General features: G+C 50.9%; 1 long non-coding RNA gene across 1 annotated transcript in view; it reads right to left on the bottom strand.

Moving 5' to 3' along the window:
- Positions 1-15,214, bottom strand: part of LOC106028896 (uncharacterized) — a 72,187-nt gene extending 56,973 nt beyond the window's left edge. Inside the window, exon 1 of the long non-coding RNA XR_010047924.1 lies at positions 15,096-15,214. This is a non-coding gene — a long non-coding RNA (uncharacterized LOC106028896). The remainder of the gene's footprint in view (positions 1-15,095) is intronic.
- Between the last annotated feature and the right edge of the window lie 1,250 nt (positions 15,215-16,464).

Raw genomic sequence — 16,464 nt, 5'->3', positions numbered from 1 at the left:
GACATTGATTCCCTGGGATTCCCTGGCCTGGGATTAAGGCCAGAATTTCCAGAAAGCCAAGTCATTGGAATGACACCAAATGAGCATCAGAGGGTGGAAAATTGGGGGGAGGAGGTCTCCAGACCAAGGTAGGAGCTCATGAAGTTTGGAGCTCCAATCAGACATTATTGTCCTGGATTTGAGGGACAATCTAGACAACCAGTCCCCCCCGGGTTTCCTCCCTCCATACCAGTGGGCTTCCAAGAACATATTTAACCATGACCACCCTTTTAAAGTGAAACAGTATAGATCAGTAACACATAAACAGAAAGATGCAGAAGGTTACAGGTGTAAGTGTGTTTTAGGTGTTTGTTGGGAGCCACAGCCCCGAGCCCGGTCGCCTCACTTGGCGGACGTGAGGCCTGTAGTAAAGAGTAAAGCCTGAGGTAGATTACCCCTCCCATCGAGCACGTTAGTTTCCTGCTTACCACGTAAGCAACCCGCTCAACAATATAGTCTGCCTGGCAACTGATGATGTTAGCCAATCAGCTTGCCTTGCTTACTTTAACATGATTGGACACTGTATCCGTATATATACTGGTGCCACCCCTGGGGGGGAAAAAGAAGCCCGGAAGTAGAAGCCCAGAAGGAGCCGCGGGGAGCGGACCAGAGGAGGCTTCGGCTGGGAGCGATCCCAGGGCAGGCTGTACGGAGAAGAAAAATAAAAGAAAAGGTTGTCCACTGCCAGACTTTGTCGTGTGTCCTTCCTGCCGGCCGGGAGCGGACATCGACAGGTGTTGAACTGTAAAACCTGATGGAACAGCATAAAAATCATTAACTTGGGAAGCTGCCCAGCCTTCACTCTCCTTAGCTCTCAGTCAGAAGACAAAGGTCAAGGGACCAGAATAGAACAGAAAAAGCAGCAACAAGGATGGAGAACAAGCCGAAAATCCTGGGGGAGGAACTTGTGAGGGCTGTTGGGGCGGGGTAAAAAGCTAGGAACATGGACATTTCCCTGGGATTTCAGAGTGTTAAAAAAAAAGAATATATACAGAGATTTTAGTAAAAACTGCAACGAGGGGCTGGGGATTTAGCTCAGGGGCACAAGCGCCTGCTTTGCAAGCAGGCAGTCATGAGTTCGATCCCTGGTACCGACAAAAAGGAAAAAGACCAGAAAAAAAAAAAACTGCAATGAGCCAAATACTTAAATGTTTCAAAAAGATGTAAATAAATGTGAAAATTATTATCTGATTTGTGTTTCTTTAAGTTTGAGACATACTTGAACTAACGACGCAATAAAACATTTGAGTTTGGTCTATGGATTCATGTCAGCTTTGTTTCTCTATTTACTTTCGTGTTTTTTCTAGTTAGAACACATTAAGGAAATTCTGACTCACACAGATGATTAGTTACAAATGGTTCACTGTTAAAAACTTTGCCCTGGAGATGACAAAGGCTCTGCTCGAGTTTAAGACTCGCACTAAATCAAGTTAACTAGCAACACAAGTCAACACGCTGGTGGTCTCTGAAGTAGAGAAATATAGGCAAGCGCCTCTGAACCACAGGCTAAGCTGTAGGAACACGGGTGAGACAATGTAATCACTGTGCCGCCACATGAGCAGACTCAAGCAACGCAGCTGGTCTAGGGCAGTGATGGCGGACCTTCTAGAGCTTTCCAGGATAACAAACAGCCGGCTGTTGCACCTGTGCCGTAGGTGTACTCCACTGGTCTAGATCAACCCCTCCACTGCCCTCGAGATGCCATCATGGGTCTCGGGTCATCAACCAGATGAAGCTGTTGGTTAATATTAAGTGGAGTACATTTTTAAGTAACAATTAATAGTACAGTATGTACTTTTAATACAGGCATAGTGCCACATGCCTGTATTCCCAGTATTTGGGAGGCTGAGGCAAGAGGATCACGATGAGTTTGAGGCTAAGTCTGGGCTACATAGAGTTCAAGGCTGGCCTGAACTACTAGCAAGACATTGTCTCAAAAAAGAAAAAAAAAAACATAGTATAGTGAATTTAAAAAATCAGCAACAATTGTTTATTGTCATTATCAAATATTATACACTGTGCATAATTGTGTATGTTATACTTTTGCTACCACTAACTGTTTGACTAGTACTTTGCAGAAAGATACACGACATCACAAAGCAACCAGAACCTCTTGGCTCTGTGATACTTCTACTGGGTCCTTGTGGTATATATGGCCCCTTAGTCACTGATGGTATTTGCAGTGCATGACATAATTGGTCACGCTGAGTGCATGTGTGTGTGTCTGCGTGCACGCATGTGTGTGTCTTAGTCACTTTCCTCGTCGCTGAGACATGTCCGACACCCATAATTTAAAGGAAGGGTCCAGGCACCAGTTGCTGAATCCAGGAAAACAGTACTGATGTCCACAATGGACAGCTTACTAACATCGTGGAAAGGACAGAGGGAAGAGCTCGGTCAGAACACAAGGGGAGCCGGCAGACCCCAAGAGAAGTTCTGTCTTTATCTGCTGATTTATTTGTGTCTTGGAATTTTCAAACTTCCTTTCACAAAAAACACCCATCACATCACTAAGTATTTTGAAAAGCGGGGCTGGGGGTTTAGCTCAGCAGCATAAGCGCCTGCCTTGAAAGCAGGCAGTCGTGAGTTCAATCCCTGGTACCGATAAAAAAGAAAAAGACAAAAAAAAAAAGTATTTTGAAAAGCAAGGCCCGGTGCAGGAGCCATGAATACCAACCCCACGGTTGCTCTCTGAATGACAATTATTCATGAAACAGCCCTTTCAGCCCAGCCCAGTGGCCCAGACTTTGAGGACCTGGCTTCTCCTTGGCCAGGTGCAGAGGCCCAGAACAAAGACCCGAGAGCCATCGCCATGTGGCTCAGGCTGGCCAGGTGCTGTGGTCCCAGGGAATTGTATTTGGTGGCCGGTTTATCTTCCATCCTAGCTGAGATCACTGGGTGACAGCCAGGTCCCAGAAGCAGCTTGGAAGCACCCAGGGCTGCAAGGGAGGGGGCTCAGCAGCAGCTGTTTGCAGGCCCTGTTGCTCCCATGGACACTGGCCAAGGGCAGCCAGCCCCGGGTCCACAGGCTGCAGGCAAAGGTAACTGTGGAAGGTAAACGTGGACAAAAGCTGCTCCTGTAGGACCGGGGATATAGCTCAGCAGCACAGTGCCTGCCTGGCAAGTACAAGGTCATGAGTTCAATTCCCAGACCATGCCCTCCCCTCCCCCCCCCGAACAAGTTGTGCTTGGTGTCCTTTACCTGCAGCCTGAAATCCCACCCCCCTAATGTACGGGCTCTCCTCAGTATGACTGGCCTCCCGTGGTGTGTGTCTGGAAACTCACCAGCTGTCTCTGACCGCTTCCCGGCTCCCCTCTCCTCCTTCCCTTCCAGAACCTGCTTACCGCCAGGTCAGTCAAACCCATTCCCCTTCCTGAGCACCCTACATCCTACTGGGTCACCCTCATGGGACACCCCCCCCCTACTCACAGCCTTTACTGTTATCAGAGGACCACCAGACACCTTGACCTTCCTGGGGCCATCAGCACCTCACAGCTCCATCCTGGTGTCCCTGTAAGTTATCAACCCAGCATCTCAGTCCCATGGAAACTGTCATAGCTGGACTGCCCCAGAGAACGAGGTGTACCTTAGGGACCTTGACACTGAGGCTGTGAACAGCTCACAGAGTACCTCATGGGCAGGTTTGGGGAGCCCTAGGAGCCCTAGGAGCTCATGCAGCCTCTCACCCAGCCAGTCCTGTACCTGCTGGGAGCATAAGAGGGGAAGGGGTTAAGTGGCAGCCCCAGCTTAAAGACGGGGTGGGTGTGTGTGTGTGTGTGAGCTCTGTTACCCACTGCAGGCGGGCAGCTCCCTTGGGGCTGGCTGCTCACAGGGAATGGAGGTGTGCAGCTGTGGGGCAGGACCGCCAGGTGTACTGCGACACTCAGCCGCCACAGCCACAGGACACAGTTTACCAAGCAAAGCATGAAATGAAATGTCTGCGGCGGGCGGTTTCTGCTTTTCCACAGGAGAAACGCATCAAAGACTACCCCGCCCTCGGGGCAGTTTTAGGGTACAAAGTGCTCAAAACATCCCACACGGCCAGATCTGAGGCCAGCCTTGTCTGACCTGGGCACTAGCCTGGGGTCTGCAGCCCCTCCCATTCCCAGGAAGTCTGGAAGGAGGGCGAGAAGTGACATTTGTACCCTGATAGGGGGCGCCCTTCCCTGTTCACTCATTTGCTCTACACTCTTGGATGATGAGACTCCCAGGGGCCAGGCACTGTCCTACACCCACCAAGGGACACCCTGAGATGCCAGGGATGGCCCCTCCCCAGAAAGACCTGCTCAGGTGGGCTGCTTAATACGGCTAAAGGAACGCACGAATAAACTAACAGGGCTGTGCCAGATCACAAGAGGCGGGAGGGAACAACTTGGGTCCGCAGGACACAGGGCCCTAGAGCAAGTTATCTACCATCGGGCTGGGTGGTCAGGAAGCTGCAGAGGGTGTTGTCCAGGCTCCCTCCACACTGACCTCGCACGGCTCGGGTGGAGGGCTAAGGAGGCTGGGGCCCGCCTGCTGCTGAGGATGTGGATGGGGCTCCTCTTTGAGCCGTGATTTCCAATCAGGCTGCAAAGAAAGTGCCAGTGACTTGTGAGAAGCACTGACATTCATGACCCCCCACACTCCAGGTAGGGGATTGGAACCCAGGCTGGGACTGGGGCCTGGTCCTGGGCCTTTTCTTAAATTCCCCAGGTGGCTGCTTCTAGGCAGCCAGGCAACATAGGGCAGACTTACAGGAAGTCAGCAGAGCCCGTAGGGATGGGCTCTCTGGGGGTGGAGCAACCCTGAGCTGTGACCCTAGCTTATAAGTTCCTTACTCTCGCCTGTGATTTTTTAGTGGCAAATCGGTAGATACTCACTGTCTGGACATGGTGTCCACAGGAAGCCAGGACATCTGCCATGCCCCCTACAATGCCAGGTTAAATGTGAGTCCCTGTGTCTCACCAGCACCGTGTGATAAAGAGTGCGGGGTGAGAGCCGAGCCCCTGGCGTGATCTGCAGCCTGATCCTAACTTGGTCTTCCTGGGTGTAATACGGGGGGGGGGGGGGGGGGGCACCACAGTCTGTCCTGCTCGGTGCCTCCCAGGGTGAACCGGGGAGTCTCGGGCCTCCCACAGGGCACTGCAGTGGAGATGGACAGCCCAGGCTTTCAGAGATGACTTGCAAACCCGTGGTGGCTTTTCTGAGATGTGGAAGCCGTTATTGTCGAAAGAACTTCTGTCATAGAAACGGCATGAGCAGACAGGCCACCCCTGAGCTGTGGTTTTCATAGGATGTTCCTCGCCCGCACCAAACTGCTCCAGGGCCCAGATGTCTCAACTCCCTGAGCTGATGTTTATCAGAGAGCTCAACGGCCTGCAACCTTGGTGAGAGGGAAGCCAGCGGCACAGGAATCCATGTCTGAGAAGCCCTGGCTGGGGCCTCACCGTCAGCCTCCCTCTGGGCCTGGCTTCTGCTCCGCAGGCCAAGATCAATGCCCTGGAGAGAGCTGAACCCGGGGCCAGGTCAGGAGGACCTCACAGACGCTCCTGTCCCTGCCTTCCACTCGAGCTCCTTCCCTCTCTTCCCTTGCCCCTGTTCTCCAGACTCCTGGAGCTCCTGGCCGGAGAGGGCTACGTCTCTGGGGTGGAAAACTAGGATGGGGAAGGTTTGGCTCTTCTGCAGCACCTTCTTCTCCCTCCCACATCACCCTGGACCTGCAGAAATGCATCTCTGTCCTCTCCAAGAAAATGACATGTGAGCCTCACTCTCGCTACAACAGCCACCCCGCCTCCATGATAAACAAGAGCCACCAGAGCAGGCACAAGTGGCAGACTCGCCACTGCCCTGCTGCACCCCCAGCTCCCAGGGTGCCTTGGGAAGGAGCACTGGGAGGTCATGAGCCTGGGTTTAGTGGGCAGGTCTGCAGGGGCTACACCAAAGGACGGGGCCAGACTCCAGGCATCAAGGACTCCCCCACACAGGCCTGGGTCCTGCCCAGGACAGCTGTGTGGTGAAGGACGTTGGGTGTCCTCACCGGGAGTCCCCATGGGTCTGCTATGCCCTGGACCTCCGAGACGAAGCTAGCAGCTGAGGTTGCCACTGGTTTTCCCAGCTTGAGGTCACCACAGAGACTAGAAGCTACGCTTGGCTGAGGCTGCAGGCACTGCTTGCTCCCGGTTGCCTTTGGGTGCTGGAGCGCCCTGTGCGAAATTCCTGTCATACATCCTCTTGGGGCATAAGGACCAGAGAGCTCCAGGCACTGCAGACAAGGATCCCTATCTTTCCAGTTTGCTGGCTCCACCAAGCAGGGCCCTGAACCCCAACTCGACCAGCTTATACTGGAGATTCATTCACACAGTCCTGCAGCGCGCAGTCCTCCGAAACGCGGCTGCGGGCCTTATTTCTGCTCTGACAGCCAGCCGTTATAAAACAGGGCCTGCCCCGTGTGATCACCCACGAGTCTCCCCTTGGAGGAGCTGGCTTTGAATTTGTAGAGAACAAAGGCCCTTTTGTGGCTTGCTTTAGGGAAGCCAGTTGGGGGAGAATTACATAAATAATATGAAAAGCACCAACCCCGATTTTATTTTGCAACCTCTCTGGTGAATATGAAATAAAAACCACTTTATTTTGAAAAACTCAGCAGAGCCAAGTTTCTCTGCCTGGACGCTGAAGCCCAGGGCTGGGCTGAGACAGGACAGCGGCTGTGGTAGCCTGGTGCTAGGCAGCTGTGAGCACATCTGGCTGCTCCGGGCCCTGCCCAGCCCAGGCGACAGTCCTAAGACACAGCATGAATCAGTCTCGTTCCCAGCTGCAGGAAGTCCAAACGGTGTAAGAGAAAGGTCATCACTTTACCATTTGGGGCTATAAAAATGGACTTTCTCCCCCACTTCCTCTGCTGTGCTCAACCTCGTGCGTCCTCCTGAGTTTCCTTCCGGCCTCTTGCTGGGGTCCCGTGGGAGCCTTGGGGACTGCATCTGTCTGCAGCCTGGCCACCCCAGCTCACTGCTAGCTGTGCCCACTGGCTCTCTTCTGGGCAAGCCCCAGGTCACCTTCTCTGGGAAGCCCTGCCCCACTGCCCTTGCCCCAGGACTCAACACGGAGCAGTGTGACTTGGTCTCCCATCTACTCCCAGAGCAACTTCTGTGACTGAAAACATAATTCACCTTGTACCCCAGCACCAGACCCAGGACCTGCCCAACAGCAGCCTGGGGTGGATAGATGAGCAGGTGCACATGTACCTTATTTCTCTACTTATATAACAATCCTTGTAGTGGTCAAAACACTTTCAGCTGCAAGCCATCTGCCATGAGAAAAATGAGAGGCTATAGTGGGGCTTATAGGTTCAGACCCCTGAGGTGCTTGGGTTGATGCCTTCAGGTATGGCTTGATCCAGGGTCTCTCTCTCTCTCTCCCTTTCTTTCTCCCCCTCCCTCTCCCTCTCTCTCTCTCTCTGCTTTATCCCAGGCAGGTCACCCCCACAAGACAGCCTGAGAGGTACATCCCACCAGCTTAGCAATTCTGCTGAACAGCCCCTCTGCCCGCACAGCTTGGCAAGGTAAGTCTCAGCCACCCCCCCCCAGGTTGGAGGGTCTGGAGGCAGGATCTCTCCTGTGAAAGTAAACACTTCGGCAACTCTTGAAGCAGCGACCTAAAGGTGTGATGTGGCTCTGCCCTCAGCAGCTCGCCATGGTCCTCACCATGAACACTCTGAGACAATATTTTATGTCTTGTTTATTAATAGTACACATCCTCTACTTCCAGGACAGAGCCAAGGCTGCAAGGGGCCTGGAGCCTGTGATCCTTCCAGAAAGCTTTCACGGAGCTGTGTCTTCCACAGTGCACCCACCACGATCACTGCACGACTGGCGAAGGCCACCACCAAGCAAGGCCTCCCCACCCCGGTGCGGTCCCTTCCTCGAGCCCCTCCTAAGGGCACTCATCTCTCCAGGAGAGCTCTGCCCTGGTGACCTAATAGCCCCCAAAAGGCTGTCCCTCCTAATGCCATCCACCTCTGCAGTTCAGTTTCAGCTTAGGAACTTGGGAGGTCACATTCAGACCACAGGAGAGGGCAAAGCCAAGGGCAATCGGCCAGGGGGTGGGGAAGCTCTGAACAGGTGTCTGAGACCCACGGCCACACCCTACACTCACCCTGCTGGACGCTGACCTTGGGTTGGATATGCAGGGGTACAGGGAGGGAAGAGACACAAGGTCAGATCCACCAGTCCATCCAGGAGGTGGGGCCGGTGCCCCAACCTGCCAGGCCCTAGGGGAGGAAGGCAGAGTTCTGGTCAGGGACAAATACCTGAGACAGACAGGTCAATGGGGAAAGGTTCATTCTGTCTCGGTTTTAGAGGTTTCTGTCCACAGTCAGCTGGCTCCATTATAGGCCCACGGTAGGGCAGAAGCGTAATGGCGGAAAGGCCAGGAGGCAGGAAGTGGCTCACGTCTTCATAGCCAGGAAGGTGGTGGGCACTGAGAGGAAGGGGTTAGAGACAGAAAAAACAACTTTCTTTTTTTTTTGGTCTTTTTGAGACAGCATCTCACTGTGCAGTTCAGGCTGGTCTTGGGCTCACTTGTAGCCCAGGCTGATCTCGAACTCGCAACATCCTCCTGCCTCAGCCTCCCAAGTGCTGGGATTACAGGCATGACCCACCACACCCGGCTAGAAAAAACAATTTTCAAAGCCATGCCTTGTGACTAGCTTCATCCAGCTAGGTCCCACCTCCTAACAAGCACCCAGGGACCTACAAAGTCACTGGATTAATTAGCTTGAGGAAGTTGGGGCCTCCAGGACCCAGGCACCCCAAACACCTATCGGCTGGCAGCCAAGCCTTCAGCACAATGAGCCTTTTGGGTGACATTTCAGGAAACCACGCTAACAGGGGTGGCACCTTTCCCATGCTGCAGTCCTTTCCTGGAATCTGGCTGCCTGCGGCCCCCACCCTCACTTTTAGGGGCTCAAAGGGAGACAGGAACTGTGACGGCCCCAAGGCCTGGAGCAGACAGACAGTGGCACAAATGGCCTGGGCTTTGAGGGGCCTGGCTGGACAGCGGGCTGCAGCAGGACCTGGAGTAGGGGTGAGGGCTGCCCTTCCAAGGGCAAATGTTCCATGCTAGAATGTCACTCTGATTCCCCTCACTTGTATATGACCCCAGGTTCTTCTTGCCACATTTTCCCTGGGCAAAAATGACTTCTTTGCCCGTGCCTCTGAGCTTCTCCCCGCCCTGAGCCTGTGACTCCCCAACCCATGCTGTCCCCTGGATCCCTCATCCTGGTCCCACCTCTTCCTCCCCTTGCCTGGCCACGGCCCATGTCTCAGACCTCTGCCATGGTCCCCATCCTTTGGCTTGGGTCTAAGTGGGTGACGAGGCTGGGAGCCTCTCCAGGCTCTGTGCAAACAGAGTTCCAGTAAAGACAACAGAGGGGGCACCGCAGGTGCAGAGGGGACACCGCAGGTGCAGAGGGCAGAGTCCAAGGCACCGGGCTAAAGCAGACACCGTCCTGCATCAAACTGTGTCACCTGCTGGTGAACTTAATGCTGTTAGTTTGAATTTCATTCCTCTTTCCATTTTATGTGCATCAGATTGGAAATAGTTCTCAGTGGTCTGTGACAGCTGTGAGTGTGGGGGTTGTTGTGTCTGATTTCAGAGCTTTAAGTACTTAAGTAACCGTATTATGAAAATGATTTAAACAGGGGACCAAGAGAATCTTTCCTTCTAAATGAGAATGGAGAGGCCATTCTGTCATTTGGGTTTGGGGGACACAGTGACAAGTAATCAGTCCCTGGGATGTGTCAACAGCCAGCAATACACAACTCAACAGAGAGGTGGCCGAGAAGAGGCTTGAAAAGGAGGCAAATCTGGACTTCGGTTTTGCTTCTGCAGGGCTGAGGACAGGATCCAGGGCCTTACGAGTGCTAGACAAACCTTCTATCACTGAACGTTCCAAGCTTTTCTTTTCCTTTGTCTTTTTTTTTTTTTTTCCAGTTCTGAGACTTCACACTGAGCTACATCCAAGCCCTTTTACAATTTTTTTTTTTGAAACAGGATCTTGCTTAGCTGCCCAGGCTGATGTTGAACCTGTGATTCTCCTGCCTCGGCCTCCAGAGAAGTGGGATTATAGGCATGCACCATTGTGCCCAGCACAACTCCAAGTTTGAGCCATGTTCCTTTATGAGCTCTGAGCTGCGGAAAGAGGCATGGGTTTCACATCTGAAAAGGGCACTGAGGTCTCCATCTCAGGGGCCAGCTGTCACTCTGGAGGTCATCAGTGTGGCACAAGGCAGGTGGTCATGCCCTCCAGTCACCCCCTACCCAAGGCAGGCCTTCTCCACTCAGCGGGGATGCCAGGCCCTGTGATGACTAGAAAGAAGTTCTGCTGGGGGTTTGCATCAGTGCCCCCCAAGGCCCTCCAGGATCAGCTGTCCATTCTGCAGCAGGGTAAGGATCCCCCCAAGGGTGCACTCAGACCATGACATCCTCCAATGTCAGCACAAAGGGATTCACCTGTTCCTCATTTCCAGGGCCCGACTCTGGCTGGTGCAAACAGGTGTGGGCCCAAGACCCGGGGCTGGCAGGAAGTACAGACAGAGCCCAAAGCATCCAGGTCAACCCAGGCTGGGGGGGTCATGTGTTCCTCTCTGAAGCCAGGGCCTGCCGAGCAGGGCTGAGGTCAGTGTGACCTCACTGTTTGACCTCAGTGTGAAGTCAAATAACTGCATGAGCCCGGGTCCTCCAGTCTCTTTCAACCAGAAGAGCCCAGTGGGACATGGGTGAGCTGGCATGGGCAGGGGGCAGGGGACAAGGCTGCAGGCTTCTAAGCAAGTAGCTGTGGGAGTAGCTGGCCCCCAGCATGGCCCTCCAACCATGGCCGTCATTCACTCTAGCTGTGGGGGCTCTGGGCCCGGCTCCACCCAGCAAGGTCTGGTAGGATCAACTGCCAAAGTGAAGATCTGGTTTATTTTTACTTTTCAGGACTGTTCCCACCAAAGCAAGGGCTACTATTTAACCAGCAGCCACTAAAAATAAACATTTAAATACCACATTTGTGCAGCTAAGCAAGGCTGGGCTGCACCTTAGAGGAGATTTGCTGTGTCCCTCAACTGTTAGGGACAGTAATACCTTCATGATCCAGTGCTCCAGCACCGGAGGAGACAGCCTTGGCCCAGGAAGAGGACAAATCCTCATGTCCACACGCAGCTTTCCGCAGAGTCTGAGGTAAATAGCAACCAGCTAGTGACGTGAACAGAAGGCCAAGAAGGAAAACACTTTTCCAGAGATGGTCCTCCCGAGGGAGGGTAGCCAAAAGGAGATAAATACCCTGCTTCCCAGGAGAGGCATCCAGGTGGGCCCCACCGTCCAGGGTACTGCTGGCCCCACCGGACACCAGCCACCAGTAGCATGGCCAAGGCCAAGGTCGGAACCACATGTGGCATCTGGGAGGGAGCCAGCCTGGGGTGAAGAGACCCCACCTGCCATCGCCACTCTACTGTTCCCCAGCCCTCAGATTCCCCAAGGCTCCTTTATCCTTAGGAAGCTAGACAATGCTTATAGTGAAGGCTCTGTCCTGAGAATCTAGGGAGAGGAAGAGAAAAGAGGAAAACATCAGAGAGAGGGACACAGTCAGAGAGATACCCCATGACCAGGTCAGGAGACACGAATCACTGTGTATATGATGTGTCTCGGAGGCAGCTGGTCATGGACCAAACCCTCTAAAACTGTGAGCCAAATAAACTTCTTTACTTTGAGAATATCAGGTATTCAGAGACAAGAAAGCTGACCAGTCTACAGTCTAGTTTCCTAGATATGATGGCATAAGAAAAATAATACATTAGTGGATATCATCAAAATTTAACATTCTTATTCTTATGCTTTAGGGACATTAAGAAAGTGAACAGACACTCCGCAGAGTGTAATAAAATATATCCATATCTGGTAAGAAATTTGCTTCTGGAATATATAAAGAATTCTCAAAACTCACTGATAAGACAAACTTTAAGAACGGCCAAAGGGGGGCTGGGGATTTAGCTCAGCGGCATAAGTGCCTGCCTTGTAAGCAGGCAGTTGTGAGTTCGATCTCTGGTACCGATAAAAACAAAAAAAGACCAAAAAAAAAAAAAAAAAAAAAAAAAAAAAAAAAAAAAGAACAGCCAAAGGACTTGAATAAATATTGTTATGATCTTTGTCTGGATGACCCTGTAAAACCTCATGCACTCACTGGTGAGGGCTTGTGATTAGATTATGGGGGCACTACAGGTGGCTTGGTGTTGGAAGGTAGGGCCTCCTCAGCAAAGGTGGGCTGCTGCGGCATGACCTGGAAGGGCACAGCTCCCTCCCTGGCTCTCTCCTAAGCAGCCTCTGCTTCCCTATGACCATTGCATTTCCCTCACCACCACCGTGCTGTTTCTGGCATAGATATAGCCAACCATGGACTGTAAGCACGAGTCCAAAATAAATCTCTCCTCCTTTAAATTGCACATGCTGGTTATTTTGTTTCAGAAATGAGGAAAGTGACTAAGACAGATATTCAAAGAAAATTATGAATGGCCAAATAACGCATAACAAGCCTTCAGGGAAAAGTAAAGCAAAACCACAATAAGCCATCGCTCTGCACTTACTCAAATTACTGTGATGTTTTTCAAAGGCAACTAATAGATATTGATGAGAAACTGAAATCCTTACACACTAGTGGTTAGGATCTTAAGTGGTGCAGCCACTTGGAAAAATAGTTTGGTGGTACCTTAAAAAGTTAAACAGAGTTTCCATAAAACCAGAAATTCCATTTCTAGGTATATAACCTAGAAAATGGAAAATATTTGGTTTATACAAAATCTCATACATGAATCTTCATAGAAGCAGTATTCACAAGAGACAGATAAGTGCCTGTCAGCTTATAAATGGGTAAACAAAATACAACACATTCATATAGCAGAATATTGTCCAGCCATAAAAATGAAGTGCTGGCAGTTACAATACAGTTCAACCCTGAAAACATTACGTTAAATGTTTTTAACAAAACAAAACAATCACATATTACGTGATTCCATTTATATGAAATTCCTGCAAGGGGCAAACACAGAGTTTAGTGGTTTCCTGGGGCTAGAGGGTATAAGAAATGACTACTAAGGTATGAAATTTATTTTTCAGATGATCAAAATGTTCTAGAATTACATCTCACCGCCGCATTTAAAAATGGTGAATTTAATGGAAAATGAATTAGAGCTCATTAAAAAATCAAACCATTTGCAAAAGGTAAAAGTCACTATAATTTCTGTAATATTCGCTTTTCTGGTATATTCTGTAGCTTTTAAGAATTAAGAAAACACATTTCATTTTTAAAGACATTGTTCCACTGTAACAAAATATTTCATATATAAACTGAAATTTGCATGCACCTTGTAGTTTTCAGTCTTAGCCTGTTTTAAATTTTAAACACAAATAAAACTTCCCGTGGTCACGCAGCATGACTGAACTGAAGTAACTTGGGTCTTGAATCTCCTCCTTCCCAACCCCTGTGCTATCGTGTTTTGTCAAACCTGCTGTTAATATGCAGGAATTCATAGTACCGCAGGGGTCAGACACAGGAATTATCCTCCAGATGGCTTCAAATCTCTCATGACTTATTTTGGAAAAGCACATTTCTGGGCAAATTGTATATCTAGAAGTTCCCCCCAATTAAATTTCTCGTAGAAGAAGACAAAGCTTTCGGAGGGATACATTTAATAAAATCATATTGATTTGTGGTGTCAAATTACAGTAGCCCTAGCAATTGATTGAAATGTAGACCAACAATATATGTCCTGTGAAGGGAGGTGGATTTTCATCATGCCTGGCAATCAACAACCCCAGAAGTCCGTCTTGGTCACGTTCACTGTTGTCCCGTCTCCCTACAGCCTGAACACTTTGGACATGTTCCCTTCACCTGCTTCCCTGGAGTGTGATTCTCTGCATCCTACTCCATCCTCAGGAGAGCCTTAATTACAGCAGGTATCACCTGCCTCATTTTGCAAATGAGGACAGAGAGGCCCAGAGAGGAGAGAGGTTGGCTCCTGTGCCTGTAAAGAAAGCGCAGAGCTGCCCCGAGTCAGTCTCACCACTGTTCCAGAGCTCAGCTCCCACCTTGTGGGGGTCCCATGCAGACCAACCTTTTTTCCAGTGCCCGTTGGTTGGTTCTGGCTGTCAGACTCCTTTTTAGCTGTGCCTCACTTCCAGGAAACTGAGCCCTCTACTCTGTACCTGCTCCTGCCTTGGAAAGAACCTGGAAATTCATCCACGCTGAGGTGCAAAGAGCTGCTAACAGCCCCCTCCTCTTGGAGGTCTTTTCATTTAACAAAGGGGTGCTCCTTGATTGGCTCTGTAGGGGCAGTGTCAGGGTGGCTGGGACTGTCCGTATACACAGCCCTTCTGGAACACTTTGCTCCCCAAAGAAGAGCCCTACCAGAGTCAGCAAAGCTTCAAACTGCATTTAAAGTGATCACCTAGGTGACAAACTGTGACTGGTTGTGTGAGACTAGTATCCTACCATTCAGCCTCTGCTGCGTGAATGCAGACAGCCTTCCAGAGCCCGGGAGAAGGAGCCCCGCGAGGCCATAAGGTCCCAGCGGGACGGTTTGTCCTCAGCCACTGCTTAAGCTGTCTCCAGAGCTCTGGGAGTCACAAAGCTCAACAGGTGCCAGCATTCTCGTCACTGCTCCTGAGAATCTCACAGCTCATTCAAACCCTTCTGCACACACAGGTTAGGGGTCTGGCCTGAGCTGCTCTGAGACAACAGAAATCATGTGGTCTCAGGTTCCAGTTTATATCAGTCAGGATTTAGTTACAGGAAACAGAAACCACTGTAACAATTTTAAGCAGGCAGGGTTTTTGACAGGAAATGAGGGGCTTAACCATTTTATTGAGAAAGCTGGAAGAATAGACACAGGCAGGGCCTGTTGGAGCGATGCCCAGAACAAGGCCTGGGGACCAGCCAGCAGGGTGCTGTTACCTGAGCCCCTGTCTGCCAGCCCAGCCCCGGGCATCAAGCGGAGAACAGAGCTGCCTCCACACCTGCCTCCTGACCCCACCGACTGACCTGAGCGGACGCTGGAGTACTGCTGCAGGGAAAACAGCCTCGCAACTTCACTCAGCCAAAAGCAGCAGGAGGAGACGCCTGGCCCTGAAGTGAAGCCGCAAGCAATGAATTGGCAGAACTGGGCTGAACTGGAGGTGGCTCCCCTCAGCAAGAGCCAGTGGCCACAGCAATGCTGACTCCATATCCAGCAATGCCATGTGACCAGCACGACACTGAAACTGACCATGCTGGAAACATTGCCATCAAGAAATCAGCAAGCACTACATGCCGGGCACTTTCCTTTTTCCTTTATTTATGTACTTAAATAAGTTTATTTAAATAATAATGTTTATTTAAATAAAGTAAAACGGTTGTTAAGTATTTGCAGCACTCCACTGGGCAGAGCCCAGTTCCCATCTAGATCTCTAGCAGCAAGGGAAGCAGGAAACGGAATTATTCATCTTCTGAACTTTGAAGGAACACGAAAAGCAGGGCGGGAAGAACCCTCGCTGCCAAGCCGTCCTGACTGTGCACCCTGGCGGGAGTGAATCCTACCGTAAGCTGCTCTTGGGTGAACGATGGCTGCCTCAAGACGCTGCCGACTGTGAGTAATTGTGTGGAAGGAACATTGCTTAACAGCCGTTACTCTTAAACATATGTCAAAGCATATTAATCATCCAGTCAGGGAACTGGCGAGGTGACAAGATAGGAGGTTGGTTCAAAAAACTGGGTTGGAAATTACTGACTGGTATCTACAGGGGCGGGAGGAAGGATGCTTGCATTAGCAGCTAATTAAGAAAAGAGGCAGCTCAAGCTAGTGGTCACGCTGGACCAGTAAGGCGTCGTTTCCCCATCAGCTGGAATAAGGGGGGTTGGAGGCACAGCAGTCTTGGAGACAGTTGCTGGAAAGACCAGCCATTCACCAGAAATAATAAGAAACATATCCAAGACGTGCTGCATCTGTGGCTGTTAATTAGACAGACAAAGCTGCACAGTTTCATGCCCCAGCAGAGCTGGATGAGAGCCCAGAGGCTCCGAGGCAGCCAGCGAGTCAAGGGAAGGTCACTGCAGCGCATCACAAAACCAGAGCCTCATCGGAGTCTCCTGTGCTCCAGCTTCTGGGTCAAAGCCCCTGAGCCTGAGGGTCACTTAAGCCTGTGTCCTGTTTAGCTGACAATAATTTGATGTGAAAACAAGCTGCTCTGGGAAGAACTGTCTCCCTTCTCCCAAGTCCCTGTGCAACTGTATTTGAGGGTAAGGCCTTCAGGGGGTAAATTAAGGTTAGATGAGGTCATTAAGGTAGAGTCCTGGCCCATGGTGCTGGCATCCTTATAAGAGGAAGAGCCACCAGGCTCTCTCTCTCTCTCTCTCTCTCTCTCTCTCTCTCTCT

The sequence above is a fragment of the Cavia porcellus genome, unplaced genomic scaffold, assembly GCF_034190915.1.
Source record: "Cavia porcellus strain 051 isolate PalLab524CR breed Dunkin Hartley unplaced genomic scaffold, mCavPor4.1 scaffold_6, whole genome shotgun sequence".
NCBI classification, from domain to species: Eukaryota; Metazoa; Chordata; class Mammalia; order Rodentia; family Caviidae; genus Cavia; species Cavia porcellus.
The sequence above is the reverse complement of the archived record's forward strand: the minus strand, read 5'-3'. Positions and strand labels throughout refer to the sequence as shown.